This window comes from Mauremys mutica, chromosome 2 (genome assembly GCF_020497125.1).
Source record: "Mauremys mutica isolate MM-2020 ecotype Southern chromosome 2, ASM2049712v1, whole genome shotgun sequence".
Classification (NCBI taxonomy): domain Eukaryota; kingdom Metazoa; phylum Chordata; order Testudines; family Geoemydidae; genus Mauremys; species Mauremys mutica.
In genome coordinates, this window is record NC_059073.1 from 73810621 (window position 1) to 73831114 (window position 20494).

At 42.2% G+C, this 20494-nt stretch overlaps 2 long non-coding RNA genes across 2 annotated transcripts in view; both read left to right on the forward strand.

Moving 5' to 3' along the window:
- Window positions 1-20494, forward strand: part of LOC123364841 — a 169658-nt gene that overhangs the window by 98857 nt on the left and 50307 nt on the right. The window lies entirely within an intron of this gene.
- On the forward strand, window positions 4791-15296 carry LOC123364840. Its single transcript, XR_006577297.1, has 3 exons — window positions 4791-4874; window positions 7668-7728; window positions 15103-15296. It is a non-coding gene; the product is annotated as an uncharacterized LOC123364840 (long non-coding RNA).

The window sequence follows — 20494 nt, forward strand, 5'->3', positions numbered from 1 at the left end:
GCATGGGCCCAGCTCCATGGAGCCATTGCAAACCTGGCACTGAGAATGTATAGATCTATTCAGGCTGTTAACGATAATTGGAATTTGCACCTGCTTAAATCTCAGTTGAATTTGACCTCTGGAAGTGTTGGGGATGGTTTGGACATAAGTTATAATGTGGGTGGGTAGCTTATCTTATACCTCAGAAGCAACTGGTACAGTCAACTGTTGGAGATGGGATACTGCACTAGATGGACCACTGGCAATGAGGGAAATTCTTCTTATATAGAGAATGTTTTGCAATCTCTAAATCACCATGTAATCAAGTCAACCTGTGATGCTGGTAGACCGGGTGCCAGGTCTTACCAAGGCTGTAAAGCTGAGTACTGAAAAATTCATAGTTGGAAACCTGACCAACTAACCTGTATGTTAGTATTATTCAAGATAGGTGTTAGACTTGTAAGCGTGCATTTAGTGTTTAGACCGTATAAAATTCTTGTAAGTTGCTGTGTACATTAATCTTATTTGTAAAGTCTGTATCCGATGCTATAAGGTAGTATTAAGTTTTGCTTTATAACTGTAAAAATTCCTGATCTGAACCTGTGAACCCAGACAGGAGGAGTGGTTCCCCCACCCATCAAGAAAGACGATAAAAAATAAGTGGCCCATTGTGAAACACCACAATACAAAGACTGGGTTGATGGTCGTCTTATACTCATAAAGATGCTACATGTGAAAAAGCTCATCCCACGAGCTTGAATGCTGGAAGAATAATGTTCTTGTCAATTATCATTTCCATCTCTTTGCTGTTTGGACTCTCACTGGGCTGTAGCTAGGAAACAAAAGCAGAGATAGCCAGGGTCAACCTGGATTAGCACTAAAAGACATTCAGTGCTAACAGTTTACTACATCTCTGTCACCTTTTGGAACCATAGACTGTAACTTATTTGTGTATATATCTTGCCTACTTTAACCTGTAAATAAGTCTCATTTCTTTTTCCTAGTCAATAAATCCTTAGTGAGTTTACTATAGGGTTGTCTTTAGTGCAAGATCAAAGATACGTTTGACCTGGGGTAAGTGACTGGTCTCTTGGGACTGGGATCAACCTGAATATTTTGTTATCTTTGGTGTAAATGACCATTTATCACTAAGTCCAGCTTGCCTGGGTGGCAAGATAGACTGAAATGTCTGAGGAGACTTTCTGTGACTCCAAGCTAAGACTGCTATAGTGCTGCAGGAGTTCACATATGTTACCGGGCTGGTGAAGTCTAATTATAGAACATACTACTAGTTTGGGGTGTCTTGCCTGCTTTTTGACAGTCTGCCCTGAGTTTGGCATTCACAGTCATGAACCACTCCAGCCAGCATGACATATCTCTCTCCCCTCTTCCCAAATGCTGTAAAGGGGATTTGGCTTGGCTTGTATTTCATTTAACTTTTTGCATTTGAAATGTAAAAACCTGGACATAGTTTACAGGATAGGCTTTAAGGCTGCTGTTGTAAAATAACGATTGTGTGGTCATTTTCCCCCTGTCTAGGAACACATGTTGCATTGAAAATATAATTTAATCCAAAAACACCACTGAAAATGTATATTTCATGTTTCCTTAAGGGTTCATGGGGCTCCTGATATGGACACATTATTCTGAATATGAGTGGTGTATGAACCGCACAAGGTGGGAAGTAAATAAATTTGAAGTAAATGAATCTAAGGCTGACAACTAGGAAATGAATTTGAATAGAGCCCAGCAATATGCACATAGCACTCTAAGTACTGCATTACTTAAAATGAGTATGCGAAATCTCACATTTTCTCTGTTAACATTAATTGGAGACTGCGGTACACAGAGTGAGTTGCCATCAATCTCTCGCTTTCTTTTTTCTATTGCAAGGCACTAGGAGATTAGCTGTAATGTAAGGTGAATGCCAAGCTACTTTGTAAGGGAGAAGCGGGGGTTGCACTTTCTATTGTACTATTTAAAGCACAGCCTTTGCTTCCACGTTTCATTTGTTATTAACGCAGGTGGCCAAGTACCTTATCACCACAGGCTCCGGATCACACACGACAAGCCTTCTGAGACTTATAACATATTTTACCTTGAGCATCTGTTATGCATTTTTCTTGAACCTCCATTACCAGAGTAATTTGCTACCCAGTGAAAGGAAGGAAAATAACTTCTGCTCATTCACATGGCTAATAATAATTGTTATGTTCACAAGTATTGAACCCACTGTTAGTCGCCGTTCAGTGGCTAAGGGTTCCCATTTGGGATGCAGTTAAAATAAAATGTCCTTGCTTCCCCAAATCATTATTTGTGAAATGTTTTAAAGGGGAATCTAGTACAATATCTGTTGAAGAGAAGAAAATGACAACTACTAAAAACAGAGTTTTACACATTATGGTCCCTCATCAATATTTTACTCAAGTGCATATTTCTTCTGTACTTCTACTGTGTGTATTTATAATCTAGCATGATGGAAACATACACAAGAGCATAGTGATGCCAGGGTGATGTTTGGCCATATGGCTGCTTGAGCACAACTTGTAACTGTGAGACTAAGAAAGCATCTTTTGACAATACAAAGTATAATGGCACAAGTCCTATGTATGGTTGATATTATGTATCTGGCTTAGGGTTTTATATTGTCTCCCATCACCATATTAGCTGAGTGCCTTCCACGCACAATCAGTAGCAACAGTGAAGTGCCTAGCAGACTTTATGAATCTCTGGCACTTCTCCATTTTCAGGGTAAAAACTCTGAGGTAGGTTTTTACATATTTTTCTTAAGATTTGATTTATTTCCATTTTAGGAGGGTAGTTAGTTGAGGTGTTTTTTGGTAGAAGGGAGTGTCAATGTTGAGTGATGGTATATTTAGAAACTTTGGCTGGAATTTTCTTGAACCCAAGTTCCTGTGCTTTTTCATCTTTATGTGCTTTCCTTGATCTCACTAACATATCCAATATCTTCTCTCTTCTGAGTTCTGTGTAATATCATGGGAAGAACCATTTCTAATTCCTGACCAGGGGTTTGGAATTGCTAAAGAAATGACTATTTTCAAAGCGATAAGGTGGATGAGGCAATATCTTGTACTGGACCAAGTTCTGCTGGTGGAAGAGGCAATCTTTCATGCTTCACGGAGCACTTCTTCAGGTCAGAAATCCAAAGAATCCATCTTAGGTTTTGCACTGAGCCCTCTCTGTGCTGAGAGAGTTTGGGGCATTTAGTGCTAAGTAAGATATCTATACTATGCAGACATATTCAGTATACCTGAAAGTTATTAGCTACAAACCTCACTATTAAGTCTCAGTTTAGCAAGAATTTATCAGTTTGATGGTAAATTTACCATAGGAAAATTACACGTTGTTTATTTATTACATAGTGCAGTCCTCCTATTGTAATTATTCCATTCAAGTTGGAAGTAGTAGCCGCAATTCAAGAACTTTAGATAAATTGACAATATCTCTTCAAGCTGAAATCATTCCATCAGTACAAACTCATTTCTTAATTTTCTGTGCAGACTTTTCAATGCATTTGTTTCCTTTTATATGTAAAATGTATTAAGGTGTGTGCCGGAGGAAGATTAGAAATCATAAAAAGACAGTCACTAGAGTTCAGTGTATGAGATTTGATTGGATTATTATCCAGCAGTTAGCCTCTAATGCTGCTCAAACATTCATGGTGGCTTATGGCTGTTCAGAAGATGCTTCTTCATCTTTTATGACTTCAGTCAGATCAACATTTCTTTATTCCACTAGAAAATTTGCTAGTGGAGTAATACATTAATTGCACATCACCGAATCAAAGCCATGGGTTTTATTCAAGGGTTGCTGATTTTAATAATGAGGTTAATCAGAGAATTTCAGAGGCACATAAACTTGTCTTTTTACTTTCGTGCACAGTGATTTCCTTCAGCATATCTATTTCATATGTAACCTAGTGTGTCCCATAATGTGCTCCTCAAGGTGAAGATGGCTGATGTTAGACATAAGGATTCCAATGGTGTTATTCTGCCAAGTTACACTAGTGCATGTGTACATGTTATCCTCTCTATGCTTCAGGTGACCATTAGGTTAATGTAATTTACACATTAGACACCTCCATGAGAACTGTGGTGGAGGGAGCATCAGCTGTGAGGAAATAATGACAACACCAAAACCCCCACAACCCTAACTGAGAAATCATTACTTTACATGGATAATCCTACAGGTTTCAAATCTTTTCTTGTATGAGTAAGGTATTTGGGAAGGCTGTGGTGAGTTCTGGCACCATTGGTAAATTTGAGTTTCCTAGCCCCCAACCATACTGTTCTTGATTATTTCTTCTTAATAGATGAAAGTCATCTGTCCATTCTGATTTTGTTAGATCTACCAGCGTGGTCTGACACTATTAATCATAGGGTGTTATTGACATGACTGATACTGGCAAGATTGAGGAAGGCTGTTGTTTGGCTCCATTCCTTTCCCTCTAAAAGGTCCCAGATATTGGGCATGGGGAAATTGCTCATCCTTTCTGAGGGATCTCTCATGTAAGGATAAGCAGGGTTCTATTTTGTCACCAATCCTGTTTGTAAATTCTCTGGAGGAGACTTGAGACATTTTGGGCTGCAGTGCCATCAGTAGGCTGGCAACTTAGCTCTCTGTAAAAACAAGTGTGTTATAGCCCATGAAAGCTTATGCCCAAATACATTTGTTAGTCTCTAAGGTGCCACAAGGACTCCTCATTATTTTTGCTGATACAGACTAACACGGCTACCCCTCTGAAACTTAACTCTCTGTGTTTGTCATCAGATCCAGGTGGTGCAATTGCTCTTTCACACTACTTGCATGAAATTGGGGATCAGATGAGGGAAAGCTGGCTGAAGACCAGTCCTGACAAAGCAGAGATGATGAGGGTGAGGATGGGAATGTCTATGAAGCAATCTTTTTCCTCAAAGTTTTATAATTTATGGGTTGTTTTGGAGCCACAAGTGGCAGCATGGCAAAGATTGCTTTTTTACATTTGTGAAGGGGTGTGTAGCCCACATAGGCTCTGAAAAGGTTAATGTGGTCCTGAGAGGCTAGTTAGCATGTCAGGCTGCACCTGAAGAAAGAGGCAGCCTTAACTGAGAATGAAGCCCAGCTGGGAAAGGAGCTGGGTGGTCAGTTTAAAGGCAGGAAGTCTGGAGCAGGAAAGGGCTGTAGGGAGAAACTCTGTAGTCTCTCTCTGGGATGAGAGAGTGGAGACACCAGAGGGAGAGTTGTCCCTGAGATCTTCTCTGGAGTAGGGCAGTCTTGCAGGAGGCCAATAGAGTCAAAGCAGCCACTGGGAGTGGAACATGCTCCTGTGGTTAGTCCTGAAAAAGGGGCAGGATGTAGATCTCAAAGAAGAGAATCCTGGGAGGTGTTCAGTTAAGTAACAGAGCAGCAGAAAGGAATGAAAGGTCAAGCCTGAGGAGGGCAGAAGTTGGGTTAAGATGGTATTCTTAGTTTGGGATTTTTTGGGGGAGATATCAGGAGAGATCTGTGATCCTTAGTCCTGCAAGAAGGGTGAGCTTGGAGAGGCCTGCTGACAGTCTCAGAAAGGAAGAAGCCCAGGTAGGTACCAGAGGGTGGGTATGAATATAGACAGACCATACCTGCTCACAACAGGGTCCCTGGGTAGAGTGTGTCAGGCTGAAGCTCCTCTTCTGGGTCCTCCAGAACCTCAGCAAGAGCTTCTGGATGCACCTTTACCCATACCTCCTAATTCATACACACCCTATCCATGGTCTCACATCTCCTTGTTAGCCTTCTCCTGGAACTGGACAAGATAGTCATCTATCATACCACAAGGAGGAAGCCAGAAGGGAGGTGCTCTGTGACTGTGGGTCCTATTTCTGGTCCCTCATCTGATGACTCCTCCAGGCAGAGTTCCTCTGGGCAATGCTCACTGACACTTTAGAGATGTTTGAGGAGCAGTGTGGGTGCTGTTGGGGAGTCTCTGCTCAGTGGTCCCCTCAGGATCCCTGAGTTTTAACCTTCACTCCCATCTGTGTTTTTTTTTCTTTTCTTTTCATGTGTTTTCCCCGGTTTTTGCTTGGGGGCTCAATTGAGGAGGCCGGTCTTTAGCTTTGTGTGGGCCTCACTCCCTCTATCCCAATACTCTGAAACAGCACAGGGGCCCTGGGCTGAAGCCCAGAGGAGTGATGGGGCCTGGGTTTTCCTACCAGCTGCCAAGGAATGTGACACACAGCCTTCCTGATATAAGGGGAAAAGGTCAGTGGAAGACCCTGATAAAAGGGTGTGAAGCCCATGGGACCCGGAGTTGGGTTTGAAGCCTTTTTTTGAGGACATCTGGAAATTTATTTGACCATTTGTTACCCCAGAATGGGGGGGGGGACTTAGTCATGGGAAGAGGCGGAATACCACAGGATCAGAACAACAATAAGTAGGGGGGTGCCAGATGGGGAGATACTCTAGTGGGGAGTCCACCATTCACATCTAGAATGTGTGCCTTTCTTTCAAACATAACCCTCCCCACACTTGTCCATGACTTTGTCATATCTAGGTTATACTAAATGCGCTCTACTTAAGGCTACCCTTGTAGGTCACTTGGAAGCTTCAGCTAGTGCAAAATATGAAATGAGCCATGTTGATCATGTTATACCTGTGTTCTATTTATGACACTGGATTCCAGTTTGCTTCTGAGTGAATATCAAGGTATTGTTAATCTTTAAAACTCTTGTGTTAATAGTTACTATTTTTGGATGTTAGGAAGACTGTAGATAGGGTCTCTATCATAGCTAGGTCATGGCTCTGGAACACCTTTTCATTGTCTGGTCACTGTTAGCTTTCAGGACAAGTCTCCTGGACCACTTGTTGACTTGAGCATTTTCCTAAATTAGTGCAAGTGTGAAGGAGTTACTCTGACCAAATGGATTAATTTGGGTAGTTAGTTGAAGATCCCTATGGCATTAAGGAAGCCTCACATTATTTGGGCATTGTTTTTCATTGCTGCCAGTTGTTGGCAGTATATATATTTTTTCACTTTAATTGTGTTTAACAAACATTCCAAAGGCTTACATGGTGGGAACATACTTTTATAAACAGGTTACCTAAAATTCTGTAAACTCCACATGGTGTATAGATTAGTTACCTTCTGTTCAGGAGTGAATTGACTAACTGTCCTAAACCACAAGCTTTAGGCTGACTCTAATGCAATTTATCTCTAATTGACTCTTGATGTAGCTGATATGTTTGGCCAGCTAGTGTGCTACAGATATACTTCTAGCTCCAGTAATGAACTTTTTTCTATGTACTGTAGGTTTAAAGTGCCTAAAATAAATCTTGAGGGTTTTGGTCATGCACTGTACTAAGACTCCTACCCTCTATATCACTCTCTATGCCCCCAAAGCAGGAAGGCATTTTAAGCATATACTTGAAGTTAAACACATGCTCAAGTGCTTGCTGAACAGGTATGCTTTCTTGAATGGGGACCTATATATTCCAGGGGGGGAGCTGGTGGCAACACCTTCTAATTCTGTTGCCTAATACTTTCCATTATAAAAAATCTTGCTACCTTTTAGAAGCTCTCTGAACCCCATTTTTTGCAGCAGGCTTTTGATATTTGGCAGAGGAAGGCACTCTGGTTAGAGAAGTCCTTTGAGGTTCTAACCAAATTTGACAAGACATAAGACTGTTAAAAAATTGCCGTTTCTTTTTTCCAGCTTGTGGTCCTCAGGAAAATGTTGACTGTTTCTTAGAATAACTGAGTGTGCACATTTTAAGGTAAGATTCATGCCACCACCAAAGCAGCAGCACATGCTTCACTGGGGGCACCTGGGAGGTGCCAGAGCAGTTGTAGCACCAGGAGTAGGGGTGGTAATAGATACAGGGGAAGAGAGACAGGATGGGCTCTCCCTAGACCTGGCACTTGCCTCCAGTAGCCCATGCTCCGCTCTGGGAGCACTAAATGGACCAGGAATGCCTCACCTCTTGGGGTCAGCAGGGGAGAGAGAGGTCTGCATCAGGGTCACTCTCAACTATCCCTGGACTTAGCAAGTGGGCTTAGGACCCCATCCCCACCTCTGGGAGATTACATGGGGCAGAACTTCAAGTGTGGCAAGGTGAAGAAAGGGAGAGTGTGTGTGCGAGGGGCTGGATCACCCACTGCCAACCTCCACAGTTCCAGCACCTGGTCCCAGCTGTCCATCCCTGTCTGGGATAACAGCCTTCTCTCAGATAATATATTGTAGCTCAGATTGCAGCAGTCTTTACAGCAGTGCTCCAGGTTCAAATCCTGTTGATGATGCATGCTGGGGTTTGTTACAGCTGCACATAATTTTGTCTTTACATTTTTCCTTTAAAAAATAAAACCTAGGAACCAACCTACAAAAACTGTTTAAAGAACCTTATGTAGGTTGCCAACCCAAGCATGCAAAAGTTAGAAAATGCCAATTTTATGTTTGCAGGTGCAGCATTAGTTCAACCCCTGGCATGTACACATTATGATACTGTCTTTAATTACATGACCACATACTAGTTCTGCAAAGACTCCAGTCTCATTTTAGTGCACAGAATGGACACAATAGAGTCTGAATTAAGGCTGCATGGCCAATCCTAAATTTGGCAATGTTCTGTTCACTTTTATATGAAATTCAATTTATTTTACTCTCTCATGATTTCAGTACATTAAGATTTGTCAGTACAAAAATCTTGAATCAATTGCATAAGTTGCCAGGGGCAAATAGTTTTAGCTCTATGGTTACAAAGAAAACCTTGGCAACATTAACAATTTTGTGTTCTGTTCCTGAGTCTGCTGACAGCCTGAGAGAATAGCTCTGATAAGTGTGAACTGTCCCCTTCATCTAAACAAGGCTAAAGCCATTTTTTTATGGCAATGTAGATTCTGGAGTTCCATGATGTGGCAAGGGTGGAGTCTGTGGCAAAATTCAAGCCTGCTGAGTCACAGAATACAAAGTGCTGTGAATATAATTTCTGAGTGTCTGAAGGAGCAACTCAGAAGTTGAGTGAACTAAGAAAGGAGAAACTCACCTAGCTTACCTCTTAAGCTACTGGAATGCCTAACCTCCCAGAGGATTTGAGGAAGGTTTCAGTTCAAATACTCCTGTCACTTAGGAAGGCATCATTTTCTAGGAATTTCATCTTAAATACTTCCCTTTTCTTTCAAGCAGCAAGGCTATCACACTAGCAAGTGTCCCAGTTGGCTACTGGGCAGCAGTTGAAGTGAGCTCAAGGGAAATCTTCGGCATGGCTGAGATGCAAGAAATGAATTTGAGGACAGCGTTCCTCCCAGTCTTTGCTACACCAGTAACAATGTGGTGTCACAACCAGTTCCACAACATGAACCTGAAGCATACACCATGAAGTGGTATTAGTCTGACCTCTTCAATTATTATTTATCTTGTGGTGTTCAGACAGAGTACAACAAATGAGCTGAATAAATATATAATCATACAAAAATAAATGTCCAGTCTGGAAACTGCATGCAGTTTTCTTTCAGTCGGCGTGCAGAGAGGTGACAGCCAGAGACTCAAGCCAGTAGGAGCAGAAGCAGTCAAAGCAGGGATTGGTGTATTGAGGGAGGTTGTGAAATGGGGCCCAGCCAGGGCCTTCCTTCCCCCAGTCTCCCTGAACTCAAAACTGTGCAGGAAGACCCTCCACACATATACTCTATGGGGATACTAGGACCCGGGGAGTGCTGCCCCTCTCTTTGCCATGTAGGGTTGCCAGGTGTCTGGTTTTGGAACAGAATGCCTGGTTGAAAAGGGACCCTGGTGGCTCCAGTCCACACTGCCGACTGGCCATTAAAAGTCCGGTCTGTGGTGCTGCAGGTCTAAGGCAGGCTAGTCCTTACCTGTCCTGGCACTGTGCTGCACCCCGGAAGCAGCCGGGTGGGGGTGGGGGGCATGGGACTCCACGGGCTGCTTCTGCCCTGAGCACTGGCTTCATACTCCCATTGGCTGTGAACCAGAGCCGGGGGGAAGCCGGCGAGAGCTGCCTGCCCCTGCCACCTAGGAGCTGTACCTGCTGGCCGCTTACAGGGCGCAGTGCAGAGCCAGGAGAGGCAGGGAGCCTGCCTTCACCCTGCTGTGCTGCTGACTGGGAGCTGCCCAAGGTAAGCCTGTGTCCCAACCCCAGCCCTGAGCCCCCCCCCAAACTTGGAACCCCCTACTACACACCAAAACCTGCACCCCCAGATGGAGGCCTTGCCCCCCTCTGCACCAACCCTCTGCCCCAGAGCCCCCTCCCATACCCGGGACCACCGAGAGCCCACATCCTCATCCCAGAGCCCATACCCCCTCCTGCACCCCAACCCCCTGCCTCAACCCACACTCCAAGACCTTCGGCCCCAGCCTAGAGCCCCCTCCAGGACCCCAAACCCCTCATCCTTGGCCCCATGCCAGAGCCAGTACCCCCAACTGGAACCCTCCTGCCCTCCCGCACTTCAACCCGCAGCCCCCTCCCACATTCTGAATCCTTCTGCCCCAGCCTGCAGCCCCCTCCTGCACCCCAAACTCCTCATCCCTAGCCCCACCCTGGAGCCTGCACCCCAACCCCCTTCCTCAGCCCAGTGAAAGTGAGTGGGGGACAGTGAGCCACCAGGGGAAGGGGAATGTAGTGAGCGGTGGGGGGTAGGGCTTAAGGGAAGGAGCAGGGCTAGGGTGTTTGGTTTTATGCGATTAGAAAGTTGGCAACCCTATGGCCTGGGGAGAAGTGCAGACAGGAGCTAGCCAGAGACTCCAGTTGGTATGGGCAGAAGTAGCCCGGGCAGGGTCCTCTGGCCATTCAGAGATCTTTGTACAGTTTTGACTGGACTTTCTCTGCCCTGTGCTGATTGGTTGCTTGTTCCCACCCTCCCTGGTGGGTTACTCTGCTCCCCTGCCCTGCCTCTCTCTGCCTCTTTCCTTCACTTTTCTTTCCAGTTAGCTGATCCCCTCCTAAGTAAACCTACCCGTGAAAAATCATGGCACTAACATGTTTACTGCAATTCCATTGTTGAATATGCTGCTATGTTCTACCCACCCTTCACCCTTGTCTTGTCTGTGCAGATTGTGAACTACTCAGGGGAGGGACAGTCTGCTGCTCTGTGTTCGTACAGTATCTAGCACAATGGGGCCTCATTCTTGATTGGCTCTTAGGCACTACTGTAATAAGATTACAACTAGTATACTACAATTAACTTTTCAGTAGCATATTTCATAAAGCACATCAGAAACATTTTAGTAAAAGAATGAATCAGAAGCAAGGGAGAAGAGTGCTTTTAGAAAGCAAATGAGTCCAGGGGAGATGCAGTTGTTTACACTAAGTCTGAATTTAGTGTAGTATCTTGAAGGACAAGAGGAGAATGTTATTGATGGAGAGTATAACACAAATAAAACGATACCTAATAATGGAGAGTGAAGGGGAGGGGATGAGCAAGATGCAGTGCAGAGGAAGAGAGAATTTTTTCCTCAAACCTACTAATAAAGAATGGACACATTACAGTGAAGTCCATTTTACCACCACTTTTGAAGCTGAATTCCTTATTCTCCCTCTTTCTCCTTCACTGTTCACAATATCTCCATCCTCCCTGTTGCTCAAGCCCATAGAGTCTGCCCTTTTTCTTGTCTTTCAGCCATCCTGATCCAGTTGCTACTTCTCCATAACACTTCCAAAATCTGACCTTTTCTTTCTGTCGACAAAGGTAAAACTTTAGTTCCAGTCCTCATCTGCCACTGTAGTTATATTACTATATCAGCCAAAACAAGGGGACATTTGTTAGTCTTCCTTTACGGCTTCTCACTGTGAAACAAAACAGTATCATCAGTATTAAAGTACTGGCAACATGTTCAGTGCTATATAAGACACACACACACAAACCGTTCCTAGCCCAAGGACAGGGCAGACATAAATAAGCCAAGATGCACTGGGCGATCCTGAGGTTTTGACCTACAAGAGTGATTTCACAATCCCGAGAAGGGTTACTGTTGTGGAGTTCATGGAAGCAGTGTGCCTTTAGGAGGATAAGATAAGTCTGGTTGTGGATTTTTTTTCTTAGAGGCTGATAGAATACCCAATGAAGAATACAGTTCCTTCCAACTCACTTCACATAAAAGGTCAGCTCCTCAGCCGATATAAATTGGTGGAGCTTCACTGACTATTATTTTATTTGCAGTAGTGCCCCACTCTCTGGTAGGCACTTTGCAAATACTTAAAAGCACAGTTTGTGCTCTGAGATGCTCACAGTCTCAGGTGAAGGGGAGAACAATAGACAATTCATATAATTTACCTCCAATTTAACACGAGTTGCTATAGGCATCCATGTAATTATGCTGTCCCAATATGTTCAATATTTTCTATCTTGAATACACTTTCTGTTTCTTTCATGAGATCTTATTAGCTTCCTCTCTGGCTCATTTAACAGCTGAGAATCTACTTTTTAGTTAATTTCTTTTAGAGGAATGAGTCAATGTATACTAGAAGGCACAATACCTGTGGAGCCCAAAGCTTCAAGATGAAAACTTTGGTTGTTCTGACAGTACTGAGTATTTTAACACTGGGATCTGTTCCTTTCTTGTTATGAGTTGGGAAGTGTATTCAGATTATTCAGTTATTTTCCTAAACAGCAAAGGAGGAAAGAAATAAGGATGGACTAAAGAAGGTAATATTGGATCAAAGACTTTATTGAAGACATTTAAAAAGTGAATGCAGATATCATAGAAAGTGCTAACTTGATAATATTATCAGTTTCTCCTAGATAAAATACAGCACATTGATGGTGTAAGTTTCCTATCCTGTTTTGCTAACATCCCCTCTACTGGGGCAACTGGGTCTGATTCACAACTATAATGCACCTTGTGTAGTCACTTACACCTGTGCAAAGTTTGGAAAACTTTTCTTGAACCTTAGCTGAGTGTCTGGTGAATAAGTGCTGATTTATGTGGAAGAAAACTGGAAGAAACTCAGTGCTTTTTTTGGCTAGTTCACTCCAAACCAGGCAAATCTATAGGACATGGTTGTAAAAAAATTTAATGAGGTTTTTAGGTTCAACTAAATCTGACATTTCAAGGAGCAAGTCAGGAGTCTAATTTCAAATCAACTGAAACATAAGAAAGACTTGCACAAAGCCCTCCAAACTGGAAGGGGCGCACACAGCTCTTTGCTACCATCCTTTGTGTCTCTCCATCCAGACTCCAAAACTATTTTTATTTGTGTTTTTATCCATTAACTTCGGCATGCTTTCTGGGTTTGTTTTTCCTTATTTCCTTGTCATTTTTAAAATAAAAAAGCTCTGTGTTCCAGCTATTTTTCAAATCATCTGGCTCTCAGTGCTGCCATGTATCCTGAACTCCCTACTCATTTTAGTGGGGGATTTGCATAGCTAAAGGAAGCAGAATACAATCCAAGAAAATAAAGCAACAACATGGCACAGAACTGGCTTAATAGTTCAGTAATTAGTGCTCTGCTGTGTATGGGGAAAACAGGGCTCTGGGCTAACTCCAGGCTCTTGCCACTTAGGGCCAGAAGGGGTTGCGAATGACTTATTCAGGCAGCTGAACTGAGCTCTTAACTGTCACTCACTGGTTCCAGTCTAGCGATCTTTCCACTTTTATTTCTACTGAGCTGATTTACAATGCAAAACAATGTCATGTTGTCAGCTTGCTTGTTTAGCTTCTCATTTTCACTGGAATTTACTGATTCATTGTGCATTAAAAGGATATAGCACCTGATCACACAAGAAAATAGTGGGAATTTATGAAGCTTTTCACACAGTAAAATACGCATACTGGTAGCCATTTCCCTTCAATCTCAGCCCAACAATGTAGTGACAGAAAAGTGCTACATAAGAGTCCTAGAATTATTTTTCTACAAAAGGGGACTCATGAGTCATTCAATCTGTCACCCATCTCCAGGTTGGATGGATTTAATTATCCTTGACCTCTACCATTCCTACAGCTGCACTGTGATATAAATAATCACAATAGGCAAATCCCTCTCTAAGATTCTCATGGGGCAATGGTGGCTCTGTAGCAGTACTAGTATCAGTGAAATCTTCCACCTTTAATATACTATCTGAACTGTAAAGAACAAGAGGGAGCAAAACCCCTATCAATTGTCAAAAGCCACACCATCTGGACTATTATACAAATCTGAATTTACAGACAGAATATGATGTATACATTGATATAGGGTTGAAAGTCAAAAGAGACCGCCGGAAGAGACCATCTAGCCTGACCTCCTGTACATCACAGCCACTAACAACATCCAGCACCTGCACACTAAATCCAACAACTGAAATTAGAACAAAATATTACAGCCCACAGGAGATCAGGCTATTATGTGAACCAGGCTGTCATAGGTCTCACCCCCACTTAGAGCTGTTGGGTTCCAATATGGGGACCTGCACTGGTTTCCCTCTAAACTAAAAATCCTAGTTTAGATCTGGTAAAAGCTGCCACCACCCAATCAGGTACATGGATTGGGACACAATCCTTCCCCAAAATCCTAGGGGATCCCAAGAGCCCCAAATCCATGGAGTTCTTACACCCAGGAGAAATAAACCATTCCCCCCTCCTTCCTCCCCCCTCCCTTTTCCTAGGAGAGATACTGGGATCCACTACAGAGGGATGCTTCCCTCCTCCCCTTTCGCTGAGAATCCACCCAAGGAAAGATCAACCAAGTTCTTAACAGAAAAGATTTATTAAAAAATAAAAAAGAAAGTAACTGTCTCTGTAATACCCAGATGGAACAATACACAGAGTCTAAACTTATCAATCTCTGAAGAGAATCCCCTCTCCCCCTTTTCTTTCTCAGTAAAAGCAAAGTAACAGCAAACAGAAATAAAGAATTTTCCTTCAGCAAACACACAACTGCAAATGTAGAAATCAAATTATAAGACTAATCCGCCTTTCTAATTAATACTCACTATTAAATAGTAGGAACTACTCCAGGAGAACTCGGAGACATGTCTGGCCTCTCTTAGATCCAAAAAGAGAACAAACACTTACACAAAGAACACAGACAAAGGCTTCCCTCCACAGAGATTTGAAATTATCTTGTCTCTGATTGGTCCTCTGGTCAGGTGGTTATCAGGTACTGCATGTTAACCCTTTACAGGTAAAAGAGACCTTAACCCTTAACTATCTGTTTATGACACAGGCCAAGAACAAGAAGGGCAGAGGTGCACCATAGAGAGAGACCCAGATAATCCTGACAAGTGACCTGCACCCACACACTGAAGAAGTTAAAAAACCCCAAAGATGCTGCCAATCTGACCTGGGGGGAAATTCCTTCCTGACTTCACATATGGCAATTGGTTAGGTCCAGAGCATGTGAGCAAGGAAGAGCCAGTCAAGCACCCAAGAGAGAGAGAGTGGTCTGTATGGAAATTGAATACTGTACATATGTAACCAGAGCACATGCATATCAATTACTGTTATGTTGTATAGAAGTACATAGTAGCAACATTAAAAAGAAGTTTGTTACTTTCTTCCCAAGTTTAATACACACAAACTTTGTTGCTTTGATATGTGGCAGAAGTTTTATCCACTGAGTGTCATATTCTTATGCTGTGATATTCACCACTGTGCAAACTTCTATCTGAGCCACTTAGCAAATCTGTCTTTGCATCAACTGGAGTGATTTTTGCCACTTTAGCAAAGTTACCCTAATAATCCATAATTTACTTCCTATAAAACTTTGCAAAGTATACCATCACAGGTAGTCCAGTCTTCTTTCATAGTACAAATAAAAGCAAGCCATGTGCCAAGCATTTAGATAGAATGAGTGTGAGTGTGAAAATCAGATTCCACTTTACAGTCATTTCCTAGATAACCTAGAAGAATCCTGTTCAGAGCTAGTAGAACCTTCTCTTCTCCTCCCCAGTGATCTCCATTTACTGCTCAGCCCCTCCATATGCACACAACACCTTTGCAGCATGTTCAATACTTTTATTAATGTTGTCAGGCCTGGGGAAGGGAAAAAGACCTGACGGGCTGGAAATGTGTCTGTTAAGAGAAAGAGGTGAAAAGAACAGGGCTCCTTTTCTGAACTAATCAGAACCAGAATATTGGTTAGGGGTGGAATGAGGTGTATAGCAAAGATGGTTCTTTAGTATTTTCACAACACTTGAATGTTCACTGGGTTCTTTATAGATAGAAAAAGGTGGCATCTGCTGTGAAGAGCTAACATTTTAATTATAGACATGAAAGGGGAACAAACAATTTGGAAGGAGATAGGATGAGGCAGAGCATGAGTTACAGCAGAAAGGTGACACATTTACTCATTTTGGGGTGGTTTTACGGTTTTGTTTTCTGCTGTTTTTTAAAATTCTGTATAATGTGTCTGTCGTATAGATATTATTGTTGAGTTACTTCTTATAGGGAGAAAAATGAGACTTAAGGAACAATTTGAATAAAGTCATTCATGGATCCAGGTAGTTATTTTTTCCACACTGGTTAGCTCCGCCCCCAAAAAACATGCTTACAATTTCTCTGATTCTGCGTAACATACTTCTCGTGCATAATCACACTGTTTGACTCAATAAATCATGGGTTAAATGTGCTACCAAGCTTTTTATTTTAAGATAAATCATCATTCTAGTCTCCTCTGGCATTCACAATTTTGTGTATAATACAAGAGCATACCTGCTATGCTGGGCCTTCTTTTTAATACTGACTGACCTATGCTTGTCTCTGTGGTGTTTGTTTTATTTGAGTTTTGTATGTGCCTTGCTATATTTCTTAAGGGCTTATGTATGCTGAATGACTAATGGTATGTGTGTGCTTTATAGTCTGATTTCTGTTTCACATTATTATTATCTTTAAGTTTTTCCTTTTTTAAATACCTGTAATGCACTGTACCTCCTGGAAGTGTGTTTGTGTGTTGTGTTGAGAGCAATATATCTAGCGACAACAGCAGTAAAATATTTCCCAAGTGGATAAAGTATTTCTTGAGATATTGGTATCTTGGCTATAAGCAAAGGCTGAGAGAAGTTCCCAGTGAATATGTATCTACTGCTCCCTGGTACAATCACTATTAGTTTTATTATCCTAGCAAATGATACTCAGATTTTTAATATATATTATTATTATGTTTTATTTTATTATATATATAATTCTCTCAGCAATCTGACTAAGCATTATTATTTTATCAACTACAAATGGTGCTTAACCCAGTAAAAGCATCCTGATAGGTTAATAACTTAGATTGATTAATAATTAAATCACACTATATGTTAATATCATGTGCTGCAAAGAGCTGCAGGAGACACATTAAAGAGCCATTTGTGGCTCGTGAGCCTCTATCTGAGTATTCCTGTCTTAGCACCATGGAGACATGCCTCCCTCCAGGTTAACTGATGAAGTGTTTTGGGTTCTTCTTTTCCCCTAAAAGGAACATTTTTGGTGAGGGGGTCAATAGCTGAAAGGAGCATTTTTGGTGTGAAGGTGGTATTGAGAACTGTGCCTTTAAATAATTTAGCTTCCCAGATAGGAAGTCTTGGAGAGGGGCATTGCAGAAGCCCATGCTCTGCAATGTATGCAGAGGCAGCTGGGAACTCTGTGACTGTATAAATGAACAATGACATTGAGGAAGCTGTCAGTTTGTATCATACCCAAAAAATGCAGGTCAAGTCAAGCAGAAGAGCCCATGTTCATAGATTCCAATGTCAAAATGGACCCTTGTGATCATCTAGTCTGACCTTCTGTATAACACAGGCCAGAGAACTTCCCTGAAATAATTCCTAGAGCGTATCTTTTAGCAAAACATCCAATCTTGATTTTAAAATTGCCAGTGATGGAGAATCAAACCACAACCCTTGGTAAATTGTTCTAACAGTTAATTATCCTCACTGTAAAAAAATTACTCCTTATTTTCCAGTCTCAATTTGTCAACTGTAACTTCTTGACATTGGATTATATTATACCTTTTGTCTGCTGTGCTGGAGTCCATTATTAAATACTTGTTCCCCATGTAGTCACTCTTTAGCCTTCTCTTTGTTAAGCTAAATAGATTGAGCACCTTGAGCCTATAACTATAAAACATGTTTTCTAATCCTTCAGTCATTCTCATGGCTCTTCTCTGAACTTTCTCCAATTTATCAACATCCTTCTTGAATTGTGGGCACCAGAACTGGACACAGTATTCCAGCAACGGTCACACCAGTGCCAAATATAGAAGTAAAATAACCTCTCTGCTTCTACTTGAGATTCCCCTGTTTATGCATTCCAGGATCTCATTAATCCTATAGCCACAGCATCACACTTGGAGCTCATATTCAACTGGTTATCGATTCCTACTCCCAAATCTTTTTTTTCAGAGTCACTGCTTCCCATAATAAAGTCCCCCATCTTGTAAGTATGGCATACATTCTTTGTTCCTAGACATATATATATCCATATTCAAATGTATATTGTTTGCTTGTGTCCATTTTACCAAGCAATCCAAAGTGCTCTGTATCGTGACCTTTCCTCTTCATTGTTTACTGCTCTCTAGTTTTTGTGTCATCTGCAAACTGATGATTTTGTTTTCTTCTAGGTCATTGATAAATATGTTAAATGGTATAAGGCCAAGAAGAACCAATTCCTGTGAAACCCCACTAGAAACACATCTGTTCTATCATGATTCTCCATTTACAATGTTGAAGACTCTGTTAGCCAGATTTTAATCCATTTAATGTGTGCCATGTTAATTTTATATTGCTGTAGTTTTTAAATCAAAATGGCATATGGAACTAATTTAAAAGCCTTACAGAAGTCCATTACATCCATTACCTCTGTTATCCAGTCTTCTGGAACTTCCCCAGGAAGTCGCTCTTCAGAAACCCATGTTACATTATGCAAAGGCAATGGAAACTTGAGTTGCCGAATAAAGCACCTTTCAAGCACCTTGGGTGTGAATACTGTAGTAGAAAGAGAGAGCCTGAAGCATGGGCCTGGTGTAAGACCTGCAGCCTGAACCAAAGTCAGTAAAAGTTATGCTATGAGCAACAGTCAGGCTCTGTCAAAAGCAGATACTTGCCGGCAAGTCAGTGACCAGTACACGAACTCGGCACCGGTATTGCTAGCATTTCTAAGACACACTGAATATGTAAACACATTCCAGCAGGCCAGCACAAGAACACCCTAACCTAGCATGTGATAAAATGGTTTGACAAAAGTAATGAATAGTGATATTTGTCTGACACATTAGGAGTAAAAGTGCCAAGACAGGTGGTGAATAGGAATGTTTTGTCTGAAACAGGAGGAAAGTACAAGGGGAGGTAAGGAACATGTCATGAAACGCCTAAGATGATACGTAAGTTTATCCCAAATTGTTTGTCTCAGTCTAAATGTTGGAATACATTGCTTTAACCCTTCGTCTGGCCTAGGAGCCGGTGGAAAGTCCTGCCACTGACTGAGCTGGTCCATTGTCACAGGCATACATGTGTTAGTGTAACTGTAACCATTGAGCTGGGGCATTAGCACCGTGCTTTGTTGGCAATAAACCTGACTAAGTGCCTTCACTACTGAACAGGTCTGTGGTTATTGGGCAGCTCAATCAGAGCCTGCTGTACAGGTGATCTGGCCAGAGCCAGGGCAACAAGCAGAGAGAATGTAGCATGCAGCCGAACATCTGACCACAAATATCACAGATACCACAGTTCTATTATCCCTTGTGGTTACAGTCATTGGATAGACTATACCTCTCTTCCTCTATTGGAAGAACACTGTTGGAGTGATTAGAGGTTTCAGAACAGCCATCAGTAAGATAATAGGGAAATGGCGGCAGGTCTGGCCCACTACCCAGATGTACTGAGAGGAGACGGAGAGTGCCCTGCACTTTATTCACTAAGGTAGCGGGCTTTAGGATGTGGGGATTCTTGTCCAGAACCAGTGGGTCTCTTGCTGATACTAGTTTTCTGCTGTTTTGTGGCACAAGGTCCAGAGAAAAAGAGCTATTTCTGTGGTCCTAGCAGACAAGATGTCCAGCTGATGGTGCCAGTGTGCTGGGGCTGGCAGTTCTAGAATTGTGCTGGCAGCTACAACTTGCAGATGTTCATGTCAGATGTCACTGCTGACAAGCTATAGTGCCATTTCCCTCCTGTTCATGTGAATGCCCTGTGCGTGTGATCTTGAAAACAACAGCAAATGGTGTTTCATTCACATGAGATTTATATATATATTTCAGAAGCTGGATTGTGTCTAGCTCTTGTGTAGGTGTGAAATTCCTCAACAGAATCCAAAGCAGACATAAAAGTTTCACATCCTTTCCACTCCCTGTCCTTTCAATAAATAGTAATAGGTCATTGACCCAGAGCCCCTTCTTTGCATCCAGATGGCACAGCCTCACCACACGCTTGGCAACTTCTGACCACCTCTGGGCAGAGGTTTTTATTCCTTCCATGCTCTTGTACTTCAAGTGAGTGACAGGATACATCAAAGTGCTATTCTTGTACAGGAGCCAGCCAAAATCCCAGTCCTCCTGAACTGGCTCATGCTGAAGGAGACCCCTGCAGTGATATGAACACCTCAAACTGGGGAGTAGAAGGGATTAAGTGCCCCACCCTCTT